This window comes from Apium graveolens, chromosome 4 (assembly GCF_009905375.1).
Source record: "Apium graveolens cultivar Ventura chromosome 4, ASM990537v1, whole genome shotgun sequence".
NCBI classification, from domain to species: domain Eukaryota; kingdom Viridiplantae; phylum Streptophyta; class Magnoliopsida; order Apiales; family Apiaceae; genus Apium; species Apium graveolens.
The window spans coordinates 314,141,409-314,164,276 of NC_133650.1; the positions used below are offsets into that span (position 1 = coordinate 314,141,409).

Below are 22,868 nucleotides of genomic sequence, written 5' to 3' on the forward strand. Positions count from 1 at the left end.
TATCTTAACATCCGTACGGTTGGATCGTCGAAAAATCATTTAAAAAATTAATCCTGTAAATCGGGAACGAGTCTCGTTGGTGGGATGGGTACTTTTACCATATTTTTCTAATCCTGACATGCAAGATGAATTTTAAATTTTTAATAATTTTTTCATATGACTAAAATTGATATATCTTAACATCCGTACGGTTGGATCATCGAAAAAATCATTTAAAAATTGAACTTTGTAATCAGGAATCTCATTTTATACAGTAATACTTTTACAATGGTTTCCTTGAAACACCATTGTGTAAAGACAAACTAAGACAACGCTTTTTTTATTATAAACCGTTGTGTAAGTATATCAGTTTTTTTTCAATCTAACGGCTAATATCTAATCTCATTTCAATCAAGGGATGTCATTGTGACACTTCAGCAATCCGAGTAATATGTTTACAACCTATCATGCGCTGCCACCGTCATCAGGTGGTGCCCATTTAAATTATAAAATAACTATTTCAGACAACTGTTTTATTCCGTTGTATGAAGGTTTTTAAGACAACCCTTCTAAAAACTGTTGTGTGAATTACACAATGTAATACCTAAAAGCTTGTATGAGACTAACTAAGACAACACTTTTGTTTTAATATAAAACCGTTGTATAAGAATATTAGCTATTTTTCGATCTAACGGCCGATATCAAATCTCATTTCAATGAAGGGCTCTCATTTCGCCACCTCAGCAATCCTTGTGAATGATTTACCACCTATCATGTGCTGCCACCTCAATACGTGGTACCCATTGAAATTCCTCAGACAACTGTTTTCATTCCGTTGTTTGATGGTTTAGAGGACAACCTTTCTAAAAAACCGTTGTCTGAATTACACTAATTTAATGTTAAAACCGTTGTCTTCTAACCCTATACGTTAACATAGTAACAACGGTTTGTAATCGTTGTGTTAAAGATCTACAACAACACTATATTTAAAAAACCGTTGCCTGACTCGATGAGAGGATACAACTTGTACAACAGTTTAAAAAAGTTGGATATCCGTTGTCTGTTCTGGAGCTCACACAACTGTTTTTTTTGCAAATTCAATTCACCGTTATATGATTTTTTAGGACGACGGTTTTTTTTTTAACCATTGTCTGTCAAGTGTTGTCTGATTGTAAATTTCTTGTAGTGTTATTTAAATTTTTAAATAATATAATTTCATGATTAATATATTAATACACGTATATATTCATGATATTTATTAAACAATATAGTAATATATATATACGTATTTTATAAAAATTGATTATATTTTAGTTAAAAGTAGAGTTTTCGTTTGGATCAATAATATATAAAATGTTTAGTCTGATTTTAACTTAATTTTGTCCAGAATCAATAATTTACATTATTGTATTTTAACATTCGAAACACGAAAGTACACGACACGAAAGTACACGAAACGAACGAATTGTCACCTCTGCACAGAACTGCACCATCAAGAATTTGAACCTTGATGGAGTAGGATCAAGAATAGACACAATACAATGAAACAAACCCTACTGGTTTGATCGACCTCTTTGTGTTCTAACAACTTTTCTATCGAACTGTATCACAAAAAGATACAGTGTAACTCGATCTTATTATATATAAATTCATTTGAATTCCGGTCGAATATATCTGAGACAAATTTGACCGGTTTTAATCGTCCCTTTAATTGAATTTACTATTTTTGTGTAGGTGACATTTCGTGAGGAAGATAGTTAGAAAGTTCAGGTTTTTATAACATTTGAAATATTTTAGCTATATACAGAGGGTTTTCAAACAAATCAAACGATTAAAGAAATGGTTGGATGCAATCATCACACCAATGATACGAATGCTTTTGATGTATGTTGACGACTATTGTTGGTAATATGTGATGTTTGAATCTTCTATTTACTTGGGGCTAGTTTATTTGAGTATTGTTTCTCTCGTCTTTTTCTCATCTCTCCTTTAATATATATAATTAATTTATAATATCTGCGTTGCACGGATTTTTTAGTTTATTTTTATATTGTGATAATATATAATTTGATGTATAAGTAATTAAATACTATAAAATTATTAATATATATTCATATATTTTTTCTAATTTCTTTGTGCATATGATTTCTGGTGAAAATTAAATAATGTAAATTAACGTGATTGATGAGATTTGAATCATATACGCTTATTTATAGTTTCAGAAATAATAATATTAATATACGATTTAATTTGTCGTTGTTGGGATTTAAATCTTGTAATTTAAAAAATAATCATGTAAATCTATGATTTAATATGTTGTTGTTGGGATTCAAACCAAAAATCTTTAGTTTTTTATGTTTTTAGCGTTTATATCTAATGGTTTTAACGGCCGTGAAGAAAGTTAACCAAAATGAAGGGATAACCGAAATACAAATTATACCCTTGTTTGGTTATCAACTATTATAGTTAATATAGATGTGCAACTGTGTACATTAATTTATAATAACTTATTTGAGAAATGTTAATTTCCGTATTTTGACTTTTTTGAAAATAAAAAGTTGCTTTCGTCAAAAAAAAATAGAAAATTGCACTGGTGGTTGCTAAGTATTTCATTAATTGCTTATAGAGTTGCATTAAATTGATTATATATTGTCGCAGTATTGCAACTAAAAAACAATTAAAAAACAACGGGAATTAACTTCAAAATTTACTTTTGAAAGTTCAAATTTGTGTTTGAGGATGCAAAACTGCAGATGGCATTTTTCATAAATAATTTAAAAATCATACTTTTGTAATTTATTTTTAACAAAGTGATATTTCCAAAATACAATTAGATGGTGCAGATATTGTTGAAAAAGGCCAGACGTACAATTTTCTTTTAAGCTGAACGGCTCCTCACTTCCTAATGGCTTAAAAAGGAGCAAATCTCACAAGAGTCTGCTAAAGTTAAGTGTTATTAGTTTTCTCCTATCTCTCACCTATAAACTCTTACTCCCGATTCATGTTAGCTATATTTCCGGTTGTCACAATTATAAATAAGGCTTTTATGGCCAAAATGGAAAGGCCGTGACTCCCTCAAAAAGTAAAAATGTAAAATGATCATTTGACATTTCAAAATACCTCATAATCCGCATTATTATTACACTGCAAAAGCTATACTATGTTATCTCTTTTGTATGTCAAGTACCCTTTTCAGAATCCTATTTTAGTATTATAACACTCACCTTATTCTAAAATATTTTTGTACATCGAAAAGTGGCAGACGTATATCCTTGAAATATAACATTAAATTTTGTGTTCATAATAAATTTTAAAAATGTTGGGTAGCAAAATCCTATATTAATATTATAACATTCACCTTACTCGAAAATACATTTGTATGACGAAAAGTGGATCATGTACAGACGTCCATATTTGGGATTTAACTTTAAATTTCGTGCTCATAGTAAATTTTAAAAATCTCACGATTGCAAGGAGTCGAACATGAGTCCTCCCATTAGTCTGATCTCTGATATCATGTCAAGGAATTAGTCGCTCTAAAAGTCTAACATGTAAAAAGAGGATATTTTACAGAATCTTATATTAGTGTTCTGCCATTCTTACTCAAGATGTCCCAAAATTGGCTGATATCTTTTAAAAAAGAGTTTTATTTTGTAAAATTTAATATGCAATTTTGAGAATTTCCGCTAACAACTTAAAATTTCAATAAATCGGTTCCTTAATATTCGATTAGAGCTATGTGAAAATGGAACTAAAGCTCTCCGATGACATTAGTTAAAATAATTGGCTAAAATATTATAAAATATTGATGGGCTAAAATTTGCTGAATTTAGAAGGTACTTTAATCCAATGAGGTTGGCTATATGCTTGTCCATATTTTTTTAAAAAATATATGTTACTATTATTTTTTAAATATATTTTAACAAAATTCTTCTAATTTGTATTAGCACTAACTTATCTCTATATATTTTTCTAATTTTAAAATAAAATTTATTAAATTATTGTACATGAATGTACTTGACAAATTATACATGTAATGAGATCAAGTAAATTTTATTTTGTAAACTCAGAAGAAAAGATTAACTAAAATTAAATTTGTGCCTTATTTTTAAGATTAATTTGCAAAGTAGGAGTTACCACCGGCTTCTTGTAGCACGCCGGCTTCTAATAAAACTGCAAATATTTTTTTTAAAACACCCATAAATTGATTTGTTATCCAATTTTAGGATTTTAAATGAGAGTAAGCTTACTTGGTTAATCAGTATAGATTTGTAGTGTTTTCACAGATTTGACCAATGTAACATTGATGGCTGGAGAAGGGTTTTTTTTTTATTGTTACGTATATCAGGTACCATATGGGTACAGGGATTGAAGATACTCTTAGTCTTTAATATAATGATTAACTTTGATAAAATGAAGATGTTCAAATATATGCACAATCGCACCGAATATTTATTAGAGGATTTCACTTTGCTAAAAAATATATGAGTAAAAAAATAAAAGGAGGCCCAAGTAAAAGTGTTAAATTACAAGCAAATCAAATCAGAAAAATTTGGTAGTAATTGTTCAAGATCAGGCCGGACCGAGATTTTGTACAAGCAATAATCAATAACTACCACGTAGATGGTCCCACATACAAATTCAGCGACTGCAATCCGTATGCGTGTGTCGGAGCACAAGTCATTTCCTAGTAGTACCAAAATGCTGGCAACAGAAGCCATCGATAACAAATTAGTTTGAAACAATTTATTTGTTAAAATTTTGTCATGCAGAGATTTTTAATTTCAACCATAAATTAGACGCAATATCCTCGTCCGCGATTTCGGTAATAATATCAATTATAAGGTATAACAGAATTGTTAAGTATTTCTTTTCTTCAAGACTGATCATCTCAGCACTTTTAGAAGTAGCCAATTTCGTGTTCAATAATGCCCAGATCGCTGTTGCTTTAACAAGGCATATACCTTGATTTGTCATAAATTGAAACTATTTCTCCCGGTAAATTTGTCGACCTTCACGTTAATATCATCGAATATCCCAAACATTTTTCTCCTTGAACCGAATTTCAAACCCTGAAAATTAAACTAAGCTCTGCTATCAGTTTGTTATAACGGAAGTAAAAAAATGTAATAAATGTAAAAATGAACACAAATAAGAGGAATTTTTTTTTATTGATTCTAGTCATATTATAACACTAACGATTATAAAAATTGTCATGAGTATATTGACCTAGTACTTAATCAAATTTTAAATATCTTTAATTTTGTACATGCCAGATTGACATTATATTTCCCAACTATTATTGTTGTACAATCAATTTATATTATGTTATTATATTCTTCTAATTCAGAATTTTATAAATATCGGAAAAAAATTCAAAAAACATATATATGTCAAATATTTCTCCACTTAAACTTTAACAATATGGATTTCTCCAATCATTAAACAAAAAAATCATGACTTAAACTTTAACACTATGGATTTCTCCAATCATTAAACTAAAAAATCATGTAGCAGTTACACTCTTAACTTGAAATTTTTCTTTTTTCCAATATGTTCATTTTGAAAAGAGTTTTGGTAAACTTTGTTTATGTCTCATCTTATTAGTTTTCTCTGATCTCTTATCCTCCACTAACTTAATTATTCTCAATTATGTGTTTTTTACTTTTGATGAAATTTCTCATATGTATTTAGAATGGTCACAACTCACAACTGTTGGGCTTCTTTACGATAAATGGAAAGTCCATGACTCAGTCCTGATGAAAAATGTGCATTTTGACACTTTACCTGCATTATTCATGCACAATTGGTTAAACAGCAATTAAGCAATATTTAAAGCTTAAATATCTATTGTTCAGTGTTTTATAATTTGATCGACTTTGGGTATTTCAAAATTGTGAGATACTAATAAATCATAATAACTAAAACATAATCGCATATTTAAGATCAAAACTTCTAAGTTTTATCGATGACTAGCTTAAAACCGGTACGATGCACGGATCTTTTTTAGTATTATATAAGTTTTTTTTTAAAAAAAATGAATTGAATTGAAATTTTAGATTTGCTTACACTACAACATATTTGCAATCATACAACTGTTTTTTACCGTTGTGTGACAAGTATGTTTTCCGTTGTCTATCCAACACTCGTGTGATTGAACATGAGACAATGGTTGTTTTTACCCTTGTAAAAAGAGAGATTAAACAACATGTTAGAGTGCTGGTGTTAACATGGAACACACAACAGTTATTCTAAACAAACTGTTGTTGGAACTTTTTTAAACAACTGTTTTTTTATTCAACTATTGTCTGTCTAACTTAACAACAATGGTTTTGTAGAAAAACCATTATTGTTAACTTATTCGATATTTTCATAAACAACAGTTTATAAAAAAAATTTAACTAGCTAAAACCATTGTCTTGAATGTTTTTTATTTAAAAGACAATGGTATAAAAAATTTAAACCATTGCAAAGAATATCAAAAGACAACAGTTTTTAAAAAAAAAAATAAGTGAATGAGACATACAACGGTTTTCATCATTTTTTAAGTGGGTTTCACACAACAGTTTACAAAATTAATCTCATTATTTAAAATAAATCAATTTTAAAATAAAATGATATTATAATAATTCAATTGTTATTTCACAATTAAAATTAAATTTATAATACAATGTTTCTCTACAAAAATAACAACTATAACTTAAAATCTATTTCTAAACATGATCATTAAGGTACACATTTTAATCGTCTCGGCTATTAAAAACATCAAGTCCCATTTATATTGGATCAGTGGCTTGCAACTCAACCTTGATGCTGTGGAGTTCCCTCTTGAATCTGACCTGACCTTAGAGCTTGTATTCTCGTCAATATACTTGTAGTTGCAGAACCACAGAGAGTAGCCTTCTATGTTATACATGCCCAGACCAAAACCAGTGTCTCATTTGATGTCAACTTCGAATACTTTGCACCAGACAGTGCTTCCACCGAGGAGCTCCCCAACAAGTAAAGCTGGTAAGATTAAATAATATTTTAGCTTTACCAGTAACCAGATATTCTACAGAGGAAATAAATCATGAACCATGTAGAATATAACAAAAAAAATCCCACATCTAAAACCGGAACACGAGTTTTATTAATGAGATGTGAAGCTGTATATAGATGCACAATCACATTTTTTAAACTTTCTGGGCAAATATTTACATTGCTCTGTGTAAACATATATTGAATGTAAAAGCTCATGTATTTAATGCAAGAAAAGTATAACACGAGTTCACAGAGCAATTACCTGGTATGAGAGTGTTCATTCACGACAGATGTACTTCTACGGAAAGGGGTAGCCGGTAAATGTGTTATGACAGTTGGGCTGACAGGTGCTACATTGGACTGATCTCTATTTGGTCTATCCAGGTAATAGAGAAACATAATTAATGTTGATACTAATACAGGGGAACACACAAGTACAATGACCCAATTGCTGAAGTTACTGGAAGAAGGCAGTTCAGTTATCTTCTCAGGTTCATAGTTTACATCAATTTCTACTTTCTGGCCATTGGCTGCAAGTGAGATGATCAATTTATCTTTGAACCTCTCGGAGCCGAGAACTTTGACCTCATATTCTGCCTCCCCTGCTACTCCATAATTTTCCATGTGGACATGTGTGATCAGTAACTCTTTCCGACCATTCCAGTCAACTACAACATTTATATTACCGACTACCGTTATGATAGACTTGTCAGCCTTGGGGTCAAATAGTAATATGCACGACCTGTGCCTATAGGGTTGATTGATGCAGTAGATGCCGAGAGTAGGCACACAAATTGTGATATGCACGAAAAATAGAACTCAATATCTACATTTGTTAACAAAGATGATGCAACCACTATTATTCAATCAACATTTTAGAAGCTTTCAGGTCAATTCACACCCACAGTCAGAATTAAATATTTCAATCTTTTTCAGTTAATATGATCTCAAACTATCAATAAAATTATGTTTACACATATTAATTACAAGGCCTGCTAAATAATATTTCATAATACTAGAATTGAAGAATACCTCAGCATTAACCTATGCAGTGTGTTTGATCCCAAATATGGAACTCGTGTTTAACATCTTCTCATGCTCGAAGGCCAATAGCAGGACTCAAATTGACAGAAGGTCGAAGAAGTGGCTCTACTGGAACATCCATCGAATTTCAAACATGGAATGCAACAGGAGTTCACTTCTTTAGAGACAAAATAGGGAAAATGCAACAGGAGTTCACTTTGTATTTCCAGTGTTGCAAATCCCCCAACAAAAAGGGCAGAAACAGATCCAGATATATATATATATATATTGTTGGCTCCTCGCAAATATGCACTAATCGTAACCCTTATTTCCTGCAATGACCCTTAAAATAGTTAGTGCAGCCAAACAACAACCTGGACAGTGAAAACACATATTCTTAAAACGCTTAACTATTAATATAAACTATAGAAAAAAGAAAACTAGTCGAACTTACAGCTCCACCGAGTGAATGTCCACACAACACTAGTTTTTGATTTTTTTTCTTGGCTAGTCTATATAACTCCAATACATGATCCAATTGGTTTTAATCCCTTTTGGTGGCTTTCCTCCATAAAAAATAAGTGCCTTCTTAACACCTACCTTCTGAGATCCTCCGGTGATACTGGTTGTGAGCACTGGCTAATCAACTCCAGTGGCCTTCCAATACCCTGAAATTGCTTCACGATTTGGCCAGGCGCCATTAGGGTACTTTCGATACCTTGGACTGAAAAAGTACCATTCCTGCTCCCCGAACGAAGCCTTTGCTGCATTTTTCAAACCAGAACACATCATCAACAATCTCCAATATAATAACATAACACGTCATCCTCATAATTAAATGATTATCACCTTGTACACAAATAATCACATATTTATAAATCACCTGGAAATTCCCACGGATCGAACTTATAAAGATCGACTTTAGCGATGATAGAAACAGGAAGAGGAGCAGAGGCACCCTTTTTCTTCTACTTGAACCACATCCTCAACTACTTAAAAGTAATTAAAAAATCAAAGCCTCAACTAATTAAAAAATAGGGTTTTAAATTCAAACCCCAATTGAAAACTTGGTTTTTAAAACTTACTCAATTCCATCTTTACACTCCAACGTGTAATTCTTTGCTCTTCAAACCTATGAATTTGAACAGAGTGAGGGGAGATGCGAGCTATTAGATCTTCACTCTCGAGAGCTGTTAGAGTTGAATTCTTTCTCAGTTCTTCAGTTTAAACTTTGCCCTCATATGCTATTAGCACTACAGAAACCCAAAATCATTATGTTTCAATTGGAGAGAGAGATAGAAGAGAGAGAGAGGGATAGACAGAGTTAGCCAACAGAGAAACAACAAAGAAGATGAAAAATTATTAATCAAGAATAAAGTCGGAGACTGATTTGAGAAGAAAAGGTAAATGGAAGCTATAAGTTAGATAAGGTCTGAGTTGAAAGTAAAAGGGGAGTTAAAGGGGGGAACCAAATTTTGTGAAGGGGGGAAATGATTGACCGATGGAGGGAACCAAAATATTGGTTTGATATTATTAAAAAATCAAAATTATAGTAGTAAATTTTAAATAGTTATTTTTTCATTTAATTAAGATCAAATTCAAGGGAATATAAATTTCAAAATTTTTAATTATTTTTATAAATAACTAATGTCAATATATTTGTACAGTTGAATTATAGAAGACACATATTAAAAAATTATTTTATCAATCGCCTATAAATCTCGTGTTGTTGAGTAGTACATTTATTAGTTTTTCTATTTATATCGCGCAAGATACATTTAATATGCCTAAAATAGATATATCTTAAAATCCATACGGTTGGATCGTCGAAAAAATAATTTTAAATATTAATCTTGTAAATCGGGAACGAGTCTCGTTGTCGGGAGGGGTACTTTTACCGGATTTTTCTAATCCTGGCATCCAAGATGGATTTCAATTTTTTTAACAATTTTTTTTCATATGACTAAATTTGATATATCTTAACATCCGTACCGCTGGATCTTCTAAAAAATCATTTTAAAAATTTATCTTGTAAATCGGGAACGAGTCTCATTGTCGGGAGGGGTACTTTTACCGAATTTTTCTAATCCTGACCTGCAAGATGAATTTCATATTTTTTAATAATTTTTTCATATGACTAAAATTGATATATCTTAACATCCGTACGGTTGGATCGTCGAAAAAATTATTTTAAAAATTAATCTTGTAAATCGGGAACGAGTCTCGTTGTTGGGAGGGGTACTTTTAACGGATTTTTCTAATCCTGACATGCAAGATGAATTTCAAATTTTTTATTAATTTTTTCATATGACTAAAATTGATATATCTTAACATCCGTACGGTTGGAAGGTCGAAAAAATCATTTTAAAAATTAATTTTGTAAATCGGGAACGAGTCTCATTGTCGGGAGTGGTACTTTTACCGAATTTTTCTAATCCTGACCTGCAAGATGAATTTCATATTTTTTAATAATTTTTTCATATGACTAAAATTGATATATCTTAACATCCGTCCGGTTGGATCTTCGAAAAAATTATTTTAAAAATTAATCTGGTAAATCGGGAACGAGTCTCGTTGTTGGGAGGGGTACTTTTACCGGATTTTTCTAATCCTGACTTGCAAGATGAATTTCAAATTTTTTATTAATTTTTTCATATGACTAAAATGGATATATCTTAACATCCGTACGGTTGGATCGTCGAAAAAATCATTTTAAAAATTAATCATGTAAATCGGGAACGAGTCTCGTTGTCGGGAGGGGTACTTTTACCAGATTTTTCTAATCCTGACATGCAAGATAAATTTCATATTTTTTAATAATTTTTTCATATGACTAAAATTGATATATCTTAACATCCGTACGGTTGGATCGTCGGAAAAATCATTTTAAAAATTAATCTTGTAAATCGGGAACGAGTCTCGTTGTCGGGAGGGGTCCTTTTACCAGATTTTTCTAATCCTGACATGCAAGATGAATTTCAAATTTTTTAATAATTTTTTCATATGACTAAATTGATATATCTTAACATCCGTACGGTTGGATCGTCGAAAAAATCATTTTAAAAATTAATCGTGTAAATCGGGAACGAGTCTCGTTGTCGGGAGGGGTACTTTTACCGGATTTTTCTAATCCTGACATGCAAGATGAATTTCATATTTTTTAATATTTTTTTCATATGACTAAAATTGATATATCTTAACATCCGTACGGTTGAATCTTCGAAAAAATCATTTTAAAAAATTAATCCTGTAAATCGGGAACGAGTCTCGTTGTCGGGAGGGGTACTTTTACCAGATTTTTCTAATCCTGACATGCAATATGAATTTCAAATTTTTTAATAATTTTTTCTTATGACTAAAATCGATATATCTTAACATCCGTACGGTTGGATCGTCGAAAAATCATTTTAAAAAATTAATCCTGTAAATCGGGAACGAGTCTCGTTGTCGGGAGGGGTACTTTTACCGGATTTTTCTAATCCTGACATGCAACATGAATTTCAAATTTTTTAATAATTTGTTCTTATGACTAAAATCGATATATCTTAACATCCGTACGGTTGGATCGTCGAAAAATCATTTTAAAAAATTAATCCTGTAAATCGAGAACGAGTCTCGTTGTCCGGAGGGGTACTTTTACCAGATTTTTCTAATCCTGACATGCAAAATGAATTTCAAATTTTTTAATAATTTGTTCTTATGACTAAAATCGATATATCTTAACATCCGTACGGTTGGATCGTCGAAAAATCATTTTAAAAAATTAATCCTGTAAATCGGGAACGAGTCTCGTTGGTGGGATGGGTACTTTTACCATATTTTTCTAATCCTGACATGCAAGATGAATTTTAAATTTTTAATAATTTTTTCATATGACTAAAATTGATATATCTTAACATCCGTACGGTTGGATCATCGAAAAAATCATTTAAAAATTGAACTTTGTAATCAGGAATCTCATTTTATACAGTAATACTTTTACAATGGTTTCCTTGAAACACCATTGTGTAAAGACAAACTAAGACAACGCTTTTTTTATTATAAAACCGTTGTGTAAGTATATCAGTTTTTTTCAATCTAACGGCTAATATCTAATCTCATTTCAATCAAGGGATGTCATTGTGACACTTCAGCAATCCGAGTAATATGTTTACAACCTATCATGCGCTGCCACCTCATCAGGTGGTGCCCATTTAAATTATAAAATAACTATTTCAGACAACTGTTTTATTCCGTTGTATGAAGGTTTTTAAGACAACCCTTCTAAAAACTGTTGTGTGAATTACACAATGTAATACCTAAAAGCTTGTATGAGACTAACTAAGACAACACTTTTGTTTTAATATAAAACCGTTGTATAAGAATATTAGCTATTTTTCGATCTAACGGCCGATATCAAATCTCATTTCAATGAAGGGCTCTCATTTCGCCACCTCAGCAATCCTTGTGAATGATTTACCACCTATCATGTGCTGCCACCTCAATACGTGGTACCCATTGAAATTCCTCAGACAACTGTTTTCATTCCGTTGTTTGATGGTTTAGAGGACAACCTTTCTAAAAAACCGTTGTCTGAATTACACAATTTAATGTTAAAACCGTTGTCTTCTAACCCTATACGTTAACATAGTAACAACGGTTTGTAATCGTTGTGTTAAAGATCTACAACAACACTATATTTAAAAAACCGTTGCCTGACTCGATGAGAGGATACAACTTGTACAACAGTTTAAAAAAGTTGGATATCCGTTGTCTGTTCTGGAGCTCACACAACTGTTTTTTTTGCAAATTCAATTCACCGTTATATGATTTTTTAGGACGACGGTTTTTTTTTTAACCATTGTCTGTCAAGTGTTGTCTGATTGTAAATTTCTTGTAGTGTTATTTAAATTTTTAAATAATATAATTTCATGATTAATATATTAATACACGTATATATTCATGATATTTATTAAACAATATAGTAATATATATATACGTATTTTATAAAAATTGATTATATTTTAGTTAAAAGTAGAGTTTTCGTTTGGATCAATAATATATAAAATGTTTAGTCTGATTTTAACTTAATTTTGTCCAGAATCAATAATTTACATTATTGTATTTTAACATTCGAAACACGAAAGTACACGACACGAAAGTACACGAAACGAACGAATTGTCACCTCTGCACAGAACTGCACCATCAAGAATTTGAACCTTGATGGAGTAGGATCAAGAATAGACACAATACAATGAAACAAACCCTACTGGTTTGATCGACCTCTTTGTGTTCTAACAACTTTTCTATCGAACTGTATCACAAAAAGATACAGTGTAACTCGATCTTATTATATATAAATTCATTTGAATTCCGGTCGAATATATCTGAGACAAATTTGACCGGTTTTAATCGTCCCTTTAATTGAATTTACTATTTTTGTGTAGGTGACATTTCGTGAGGAAGATAGTTAGAAAGTTCAGGTTTTTATAACATTTGAAATATTTTAGCTATATACAGAGGGTTTTCAAACAAATCAAACGATTAAAGAAATGGTTGGATGCAATCATCACACCAATGATACGAATGCTTTTGATGTATGTTGACGACTATTGTTGGTAATATGTGATGTTTGAATCTTCTATTTACTTGGGGCTAGTTTATTTGAGTATTGTTTCTCTCGTCTTTTTCTCATCTCTCCTTTAATATATATAATTAATTTATAATATCTGCGTTGCACGGATTTTTTAGTTTATTTTTATATTGTGATAATATATAATTTGATGTATAAGTAATTAAATACTATAAAATTATTAATATATATTCATATATTTTTTCTAATTTCTTTGTGCATATGATTTCTGGTGAAAATTAAATAATGTAAATTAACGTGATTGATGAGATTTGAATCATATACGCTTATTTATAGTTTCAGAAATAATAATATTAATATACGATTTAATTTGTCGTTGTTGGGATTTAAATCTTGTAATTTAAAAAATAATCATGTAAATCTATGATTTAATATGTTGTTGTTGGGATTCAAACCAAAAATCTTTAGTTTTTTATGTTTTTAGCGTTTATATCTAATGGTTTTAACGGCCGTGAAGAAAGTTAACCAAAATGAAGGGATAACCAAAATACAAATTATACCCTTGTTTGGTTATCAACTATTATAGTTAATATAGATGTGCAACTGTGTACATTAATTTATAATAACTTATTTGAGAAATGTTAATTTCCGTATTTTGACTTTTTTGAAAATAAAAAGTTGCTTTGTCAAAAAAAAATAGAAAATTGCACTGGTGGTTGCTAAGTATTTCATTAATTGCTTATAGAGTTGCATTAAATTGATTATATATTGTCGCAGTATTGCAACTAAAAAACAATTAAAAAACAACGGGAATTAACTTCAAAATTTACTTTTGAAAGTTCAAATTTGTGTTTGAGGATGCAAAACTGCAGATGGCATTTTTCATAAATAATTTAAAAATCATACTTTTGTAATTTATTTTTAACAAAGTGATATTTCCAAAATACAATTAGATGGTGCAGATATTGTTGAAAAAGGCCAGACGTACAATTTTCTTTTAAGCTGAACGGCTCCTCACTTCCTAATGGCTTAAAAAGGAGCAAATCTCACAAGAGTCTGCTAAAGTTAAGTGTTATTAGTTTTCTCCTATCTCTCACCTATAAACTCTTACTCCCGATTCATGTTAGCTATATTTCCGGTTGTCACAATTATAAATAAGGCTTTTATGGCCAAAATGGAAAGGCCGTGACTCCCTCAAAAAGTAAAAATGTAAAATGATCATTTGACATTTCAAAATACCTCATAATCCGCATTATTATTACACTGCAAAAGCTATACTATGTTATCTCTTTTGTATGTCAAGTACCCTTTTCAGAATCCTATTTTAGTATTATAACACTCACCTTATTCTAAAATATTTTTGTACATCGAAAAGTGGCAGACGTATATCCTTGAAATATAACATTAAATTTTGTGTTCATAATAAATTTTAAAAATGTTGGGTAGCAAAATCCTATATTAATATTATAACATTCACCTTACTCGAAAATACATTTGTATGACGAAAAGTGGATCATGTACAGACGTCCATATTTGGGATTTAACTTTAAATTTCGTGCTCATAGTAAATTTTAAAAATCTCACGATTGCAAGGAGTCGAACATGAGTCCTCCCATTAGTCTGATCTCTGATATCATGTCAAGGAATTAGTCGCTCTAAAAGTCTAACATGTAAAAAGAGGATATTTTACAGAATCTTATATTAGTGTTCTGCCATTCTTACTCAAGATGTCCCAAAATTGGCTGATATCTTTTAAAAAAGAGTTTTATTTTGTAAAATTTAATATGCAATTTTGAGAATTTCCGCTAACAACTTAAAATTTCAATAAATCGGTTCCTTAATATTCGATTAGAGCTATGTGAAAATGGAACTAAAGCTCTCCGATGACATTAGTTAAAATAATTGGCTAAAATATTATAAAATATTGATGGGCTAAAATTTGCTGAATTTAGAAGGTACTTTAATCCAATGAGGTTGGCTATATGCTTGTCCATATTTTTTTAAAAAATATATGTTACTATTATTTTTTAAATATATTTTAACAAAATTCTTCTAATTTGTATTAGCACTAACTTATCTCTATATATTTTTCTAATTTTAAAATAAAATTTATTAAATTATTGTACATGAATGTACTTGACAAATTATACATGTAATGAGATCAAGTAAATTTTATTTTGTAAACTCAGAAGAAAAGATTAACTAAAATTAAATTTGTGCCTTATTTTTAAGATTAATTTGCAAAGTAGGAGTTACCACCGGCTTCTTGTAGCACGCCGGCTTCTAATAAAACTGCAAATATTTTTTTTAAAACACCCATAAATTGATTTGTTATCCAATTTTAGGATTTTAAATGAGAGTAAGCTTACTTGGTTAATCAGTATAGATTTGTAGTGTTTTCACAGATTTGACCAATGTAACATTGATGGCTGGAGAAGGGTTTTTTTTTATTGTTACGTATATCAGGTACCATATGGGTACAGGGATTGAAGATACTCTTAGTCTTTAATATAATGATTAACTTTGATAAAATGAAGATGTTCAAATATATGCACAATCGCACCGAATATTTATTAGAGGATTTCACTTTGCTAAAAAATATATGAGTAAAAAAATAAAAGGAGGCCCAAGTAAAAGTGTTAAATTACAAGCAAATCAAATCAGAAAAATTTGGTAGTAATTGTTCAAGATCAGGCCGGACCGAGATTTTGTACAAGCAATAATCAATAACTACCACGTAGATGGTCCCACATACAAATTCAGCGACTGCAATCCGTATGCGTGTGTCGGAGCACAAGTCATTTCCTAGTAGTACCAAAATGCTGGCAACAGAAGCCATCGATAACAAATTAGTTTGAAACAATTTATTTGTTAAAATTTTGTCATGCAGAGATTTTTAATTTCAACCATAAATTAGACGCAATATCCTCGTCCGCGATTTCGGTAATAATATCAATTATAAGGTATAACAGAATTGTTAAGTATTTCTTTTCTTCAAGACTGATCATCTCAGCACTTTTAGAAGTAGCCAATTTCGTGTTCAATAATGCCCAGATCGCTGTTGCTTTAACAAGGCATATACCTTGATTTGTCATAAATTGAAACTATTTCTCCCGGTAAATTTGTCGACCTTCACGTTAATATCATCGAATATCCCAAACATTTTTCTCCTTGAACCGAATTTCAAACCCTGAAAATTAAACTAAGCTCTGCTATCAGTTTGTTATAACGGAAGTAAAAAAATGTAATAAATGTAAAAATGAACACAAATAAGAGGAATTTTTTTTTATTGATTCTAGTCATATTATAACACTAACGATTATAAAAATTGTCATGAGTATATTGACCTAGTACTTAATCAAATTTTAAATATCTTTAATTTTGTACATGCCAGATTGACATTATATTTCCCAACTATTATTGTTGTACAATCAATTTATATTATGTTATTATATTCTTCTAATTCAGAATTTTATAAATATCGGAAAAAAATTCAAAAAACATATATATGTCAAATATTTCTCCACTTAAACTTTAACAATATGGATTTCTCCAATCATTAAACAAAAAAATCATGACTTAAACTTTAACACTATGGATTTCTCCAATCATTAAACTAAAAAATCATGTAGCAGTTACACTCTTAACTTGAAATTTTTCTTTTTTCCAATATGTTCATTTTGAAAAGAGTTTTGGTAAACTTTGTTTATGTCTCATCTTATTAGTTTTCTCTGATCTCTTATCCTCCACTAACTTAATTATTCTCAATTATGTGTTTTTTACTTTTGATGAAATTTCTCATATGTATTTAGAATGGTCACAACTCACAACTGTTGGGCTTCTTTACGATAAATGGAAAGTCCATGACTCAGTCCTGATGAAAAATGTGCATTTTGACACTTTACCTGCATTATTCATGCACAATTGGTTAAACAGCAATTAAGCAATATTTAAAGCTTAAATATCTATTGTTCAGTGTTTTATAATTTGATCGACTTTGGGTATTTCAAAATTGTGAGATACTAATAAATCATAATAACTAAAACATAATCGCATATTTAAGATCAAAACTTCTAAGTTTTATCGATGACTAGCTTAAAACCGGTACGATGCACGGATCTTTTTTAGTATTATATAAGTTTTTTTTTAAAAAAATGAATTGAATTGAAATTTTAGATTTGCTTACACTACAACATATTTGCAATCATACAACTGTTTTTTACCGTTGTGTGACAAGTATGTTTTCCGTTGTCTATCCAACACTCGTGTGATTGAACATGAGACAATGGTTGTTTTTACCCTTGTAAAAAGAGAGATTAAACAACATGTTAGAGTGCTGGTGTTAACATGGAACACACAACAGTTATTCTAAACAAACTGTTGTTGGAACTTTTTTAAACAACTGTTTTTTTATTCAACTATTGTCTGTCTAACTTAACAACAATGGTTTTGTAGAAAAACCATTATTGTTAACTTATTCGATATTTTCATAAACAACAGTTTATAAAAAAAATTTAACTAGCTAAAACCATTGTCTTGAATGTTTTTTATTTAAAAGACAATGGTATAAAAAATTTAAACCATTGCAAAGAATATCAAAAGACAACAGTTTTTAAAAAAAAAAATAAGTGAATGAGACATACAACGGTTTTCATCATTTTTTAAGTGGGTTTCACACAACAGTTTACAAAATTAATCTCATTATTTAAAATAAATCAATTTTAAAATAAAATGATATTATAATAATTCAATTGTTATTTCACAATTAAAATTAAATTTATAATACAATGTTTCTCTACAAAAATAACAACTATAACTTAAAATCTATTTCTAAACATGATCATTAAGGTACACATTTTAATCGTCTCGGCTATTAAAAACATCAAGTCCCATTTATATTGGATCAGTGGCTTGCAACTCAACCTTGATGCTGTGGAGTTCCCTCTTGAATCTGACCTGACCTTAGAGCTTGTATTCTCGTCAATATACTTGTAGTTGCAGAACCACAGAGAGTAGCCTTCTATGTTATACATGCCCAGACCAAAACCAGTGTCTCATTTGATCTCAACTTCGAATACTTTGCACCAGACAGTGCTTCCACCGAGGAGCTCCCCAACAAGTAAAGCTGGTAAGATTAAATAATATTTTAGCTTTACCAGTAACCAGATATTCTACAGAGGAAATAAATCATGAACCATGTAGAATATAACAAAAAAAATCCCACATCTAAAACCGGAACACGAGTTTTATTAATGAGATGTGAAGCTGTATATAGATGCACAATCACATTTTTTAAACTTTCTGGGCAAATATTTACATTGCTCTGTGTAAACATATATTGAATGTAAAAGCTCATGTATTTAATGCAAGAAAAGTATAACACGAGTTCACAGAGCAATTACCTGGTATGAGAGTGTTCATTCACGACAGATGTACTTCTACGGAAAGGGGTAGCCGGTAAATGTGTTATGACAGTTGGGCTGACAGGTGCTACATTGGACTGATCTCTATTTGGTCTATCCAGGTAATAGAGAAACATAATTAATGTTGATACTAATACAGGGGAACACACAAGTACAATGACCCAATTGCTGAAGTTACTGGAAGAAGGCAGTTCAGTTATCTTCTCAGGTTCATAGTTTACATCAATTTCTACTTTCTGGCCATTGGCTGCAAGTGAGATGATCAATTTATCTTTGAACCTCTCGGAGCCGAGAACTTTGACCTCATATTCTGCCTCCCCTGCTACTCCATAATTTTCCATGTGGACATGTGTGATCAGTAACTCTTTCCGACCATTCCAGTCAACTACAACATTTATATTACCGACTACCGTTATGATAGACTTGTCAGCCTTGGGGTCAAATAGTAATATGCACGACCTGTACCTATAGGGTTGATTGATGCAGTAGATGCCGAGAGTAGGCACACAAATTGTGATATGCACGAAAAATAGAACTCAATATCTACATTTGTTAACAAAGATGATGCAACCACTATTATTCAATCAACATTTTAGAAGCTTTCAGGTCAATTCACACCCACAGTCAGAATTAAATATTTCAATCTTTTTCAGTTAATATGATCTCAAACTATCAATAAAATTATGTTTACACATATTAATTACAAGGCCTGCTAAATAATATTTCATAATACTAGAATTGAAGAATACCTCAGCATTAACCTATGCAGTGTGTTTGATCCCAAATATGGAACTCGTGTTTAACATCTTCTCATGCTCGAAGGCCAATAGCAGGACTCAAATTGACAGAAGGTCGAAGAAGTGGCTCTACTGGAACATCCATCGAATTTCAAACATGGAATGCAACAGGAGTTCACTTCTTTAGAGACAAAATAGGGAAAATGCAACAGGAGTTCACTTTGTATTTCCAGTGTTGCAAATCCCCCAACAAAAAGGGCAGAAACAGATCCAGATATATATATATATATATATATTGTTGGCTCCTCGCAAATATGCACTAATCGTAACCCTTATTTCCTGCAATGACCCTTAAAATAGTTAGTGCAGCCAAACAACAACCTGGACAGTGAAAACACATATTCTTAAAACGCTTAACTATTAATATAAACTATAGAAAAAAGAAAACTAGTCGAACTTACAGCTCCACCGAGTGAATGTCCACACAACACTAGTTTTTGATTTTTTTTCTTGGCTAGTCTATATAACTCCAATACATGATCCAATTGGTTTTAATCCCTTTTGGTGGCTTTCCGCCATAAAAAATAAGTGCCTTCTTAACACCTACCTTCTGAGATCCTCCGGTGATACTGGTTGTGAGCACTGGCTAATCAACTCCAGTGGCCTTCCAATACCCTGAAATTGCTTCACGATTTGGCCAGGCGCCATTAGGGTACTTTCGATACCTTGGACTGAAAAAGTACCATTCCTGCTCCCCGAACGAAGCCTTTGCTGCATTTTTCAAACCAGAACACATCATCAACAATCTCCAATATAATAACATAACACGTCATCCTCATAATTAAATGATTATCACCTTGTACACAAATAATCACATATTTATAAATCACCTGGAAATTCCCACGGATCGAACTTATAAAGATCGACTTTAGCGATGATAGAAACAGGAAGAGGAGCAGAGGCACCCTTTTTCTTCTACTTGAACCACATCCTCAACTACTTAAAAGTAATTAAAAAATCAAAGCCTCAACTAATTAAAAAATAGGGTTTTAAATTCAAACCCCAATTGAAAACTTGGTTTTTAAAACTTACTCAATTCCATCTTTACACTCCAACGTGTAATTCTTTGCTCTTCAAACCTATGAATTTGAACAGAGTGAGGGGAGATGCGAGCTATTAGATCTTCACTCTCGAGAGCTGTTAGAGTTGAATTCTTTCTCAGTTCTTCAGTTTAAACTTTGCCCTCATATGCTATTAGCACTACAGAAACCCAAAATCATTATGTTTCAATTGGAGAGAGAGATAGAAGAGAGAGAGAGGGATAGACAGAGTTAGCCAACAGAGAAACAACAAAGAAGATGAAAAATTATTAATCAAGAATAAAGTCGGAGACTGATTTGAGAAGAAAAGGTAAATGGAAGCTATAAGTTAGATAAGGTCTGAGTTGAAAGTAAAAGGGGAGTTAAAGGGGGGAACCAAATTTTGTGAAGGGGGGAAATGATTGACCGATGGAGGGAACCAAAATATTGGTTTGATATTATTAAAAAATCAAAATTATAGTAGTAAATTTTAAATAGTTATTTTTTCATTTAATTAAGATCAAATTCAAGGGAATATAAATTTCAAAATTTTTAATTATTTTTATAAATAACTAATGTCAATATATTTGTACAGTTGAATTATAGAAGACACATATTAAAAAATTATTTTATCAATCGCCTATAAATCTCGTGTTGTTGAGTAGTACATTTATTAGTTTTTCTATTTATATCGCGCAAGATACATTTAATATGCCTAAAATAGATATATCTTAAAATCCATACGGTTGGATCGTCGAAAAAATAATTTTAAATATTAATCTTGTAAATCGGGAACGAGTCTCGTTGTCGGGAGGGGTACTTTTACCGGATTTTTCTAATCTTGGCATCCAAGATGGATTTCAATTTTTTTAACAATTTTTTTTCATATGACTAAATTTGATATATCTTAACATCCGTACCGCTGGATCTTCTAAAAAATCATTTTAAAAATTTATCTTGTAAATCGGGAACGAGTCTCATTGTCGGGAGGGGTACTTTTACCGAATTTTTCTAATCCTGACCTGCAAGATGAATTTCATATTTTTTAATAATTTTTTCATATGACTAAAATTGATATATCTTAACATCCGTACGGTTGGATCGTCGAAAAAATTATTTTAAAAATTAATCTTGTAAATCGGGAACGAGTCTCGTTGTTGGGAGGGGTACTTTTAACGGATATTTCTAATCCTGACATGCAAGATGTATTTCAAATTTTTTATTAATTTTTTCATATGACTAAAATTGATATATCTTAACATCCGTACGGTTGGAAGGTCGAAAAAATCATTTTAAAAATTAATTTTGTAAATCGGGAACGAGTCTCATTGTCGGGAGTGGTACTTTTACCGAATTTTTCTACAAGATGAATTTCATATTTTTTTAATAATTTTTTCATATGACTAAAATTGATATATCTTAACATCCGTCCGGTTGGATCGTCGAAAAAATTATTTTAAAAATTAATCTGGTAAATCGGGAACGAGTCTCGTTGTTGGGAGGGGTACTTTTACCGGATTTTTCTAATCCTGACTTGCAAGATGAATTTCAAATTTTTTATTAATTTTTTCATATGACTAAAATGGATATATCTTAACATCCGTACGGTTGGATCGTCGAAAAAATCATTTTAAAAATTAATCATGTAAATCGGGAACGAGTCTCGTTGTCGGGAGGGGTACTTTTACCAGATTTTTCTAATCCTGACATGCAAGATAAATTTCATATTTTTTAATAATTTTTCATATGACTAAAATTGATATATCTTAACATCCGTACGGTTGGATCGTCGGAAAAAATCATTTTAAAAATTAATCTTGTAAATCGGGAACGAGTCTCGTTGTCGGGAGGGGTCCTTTTACCAGATTTTTCTAATCCTGACATGCAAGATGAATTTCAAATTTTTTAATAATTTTTTCATATGACTAAATTGATATATCTTAACATCCGTACGGTTGGATCGTCGAAAAAATCATTTTAAAAATTAATCGTGTAAATCGGGAACGAGTCTCGTTGTCGGGAGGGGTACTT

General features: G+C 30.8%; 2 long non-coding RNA genes across 6 annotated transcripts; both read right to left on the bottom strand.

Moving 5' to 3' along the window:
• Nucleotides 1–6,717: 6,717 nt before the first annotated feature.
• On the bottom strand, nucleotides 6,718–9,492 carry LOC141717367 (uncharacterized). 3 transcript variants are annotated; one of them, XR_012573610.1, is made up of 5 exons: nucleotides 9,111–9,492; nucleotides 8,480–9,014; nucleotides 8,035–8,357; nucleotides 7,265–7,670; nucleotides 6,718–6,987 (listed from the first exon to the last, which is right to left on the bottom strand). It is a non-coding gene; the product is annotated as an uncharacterized LOC141717367 (long non-coding RNA). The 3 variants fall into 3 exon arrangements; XR_012573611.1 differs by having other exon boundaries at nucleotides 8,480–8,789; nucleotides 8,909–9,491; XR_012573609.1 differs by having other exon boundaries at nucleotides 8,480–9,491.
• A 9,171-nt stretch (nucleotides 9,493–18,663) lies between these two features.
• LOC141717368 (uncharacterized) lies at nucleotides 18,664–21,234 on the bottom strand. Of its 3 annotated transcripts, none has more exons than XR_012573612.1 (4): nucleotides 20,220–20,350; nucleotides 19,771–20,097; nucleotides 19,001–19,406; nucleotides 18,664–18,723 (listed from the first exon to the last, which is right to left on the bottom strand). It is a non-coding gene; the product is annotated as an uncharacterized LOC141717368 (long non-coding RNA). The 3 variants fall into 3 exon arrangements; XR_012573614.1 differs by lacking the exon at nucleotides 18,664–18,723 and adding an exon at nucleotides 20,851–21,234 and having other exon boundaries at nucleotides 18,848–19,406; nucleotides 20,220–20,754; XR_012573613.1 differs by lacking the exon at nucleotides 18,664–18,723 and adding an exon at nucleotides 20,649–21,234 and having other exon boundaries at nucleotides 18,852–19,406; nucleotides 20,220–20,529.
• Between the last annotated feature and the right edge of the window lie 1,634 nt (nucleotides 21,235–22,868).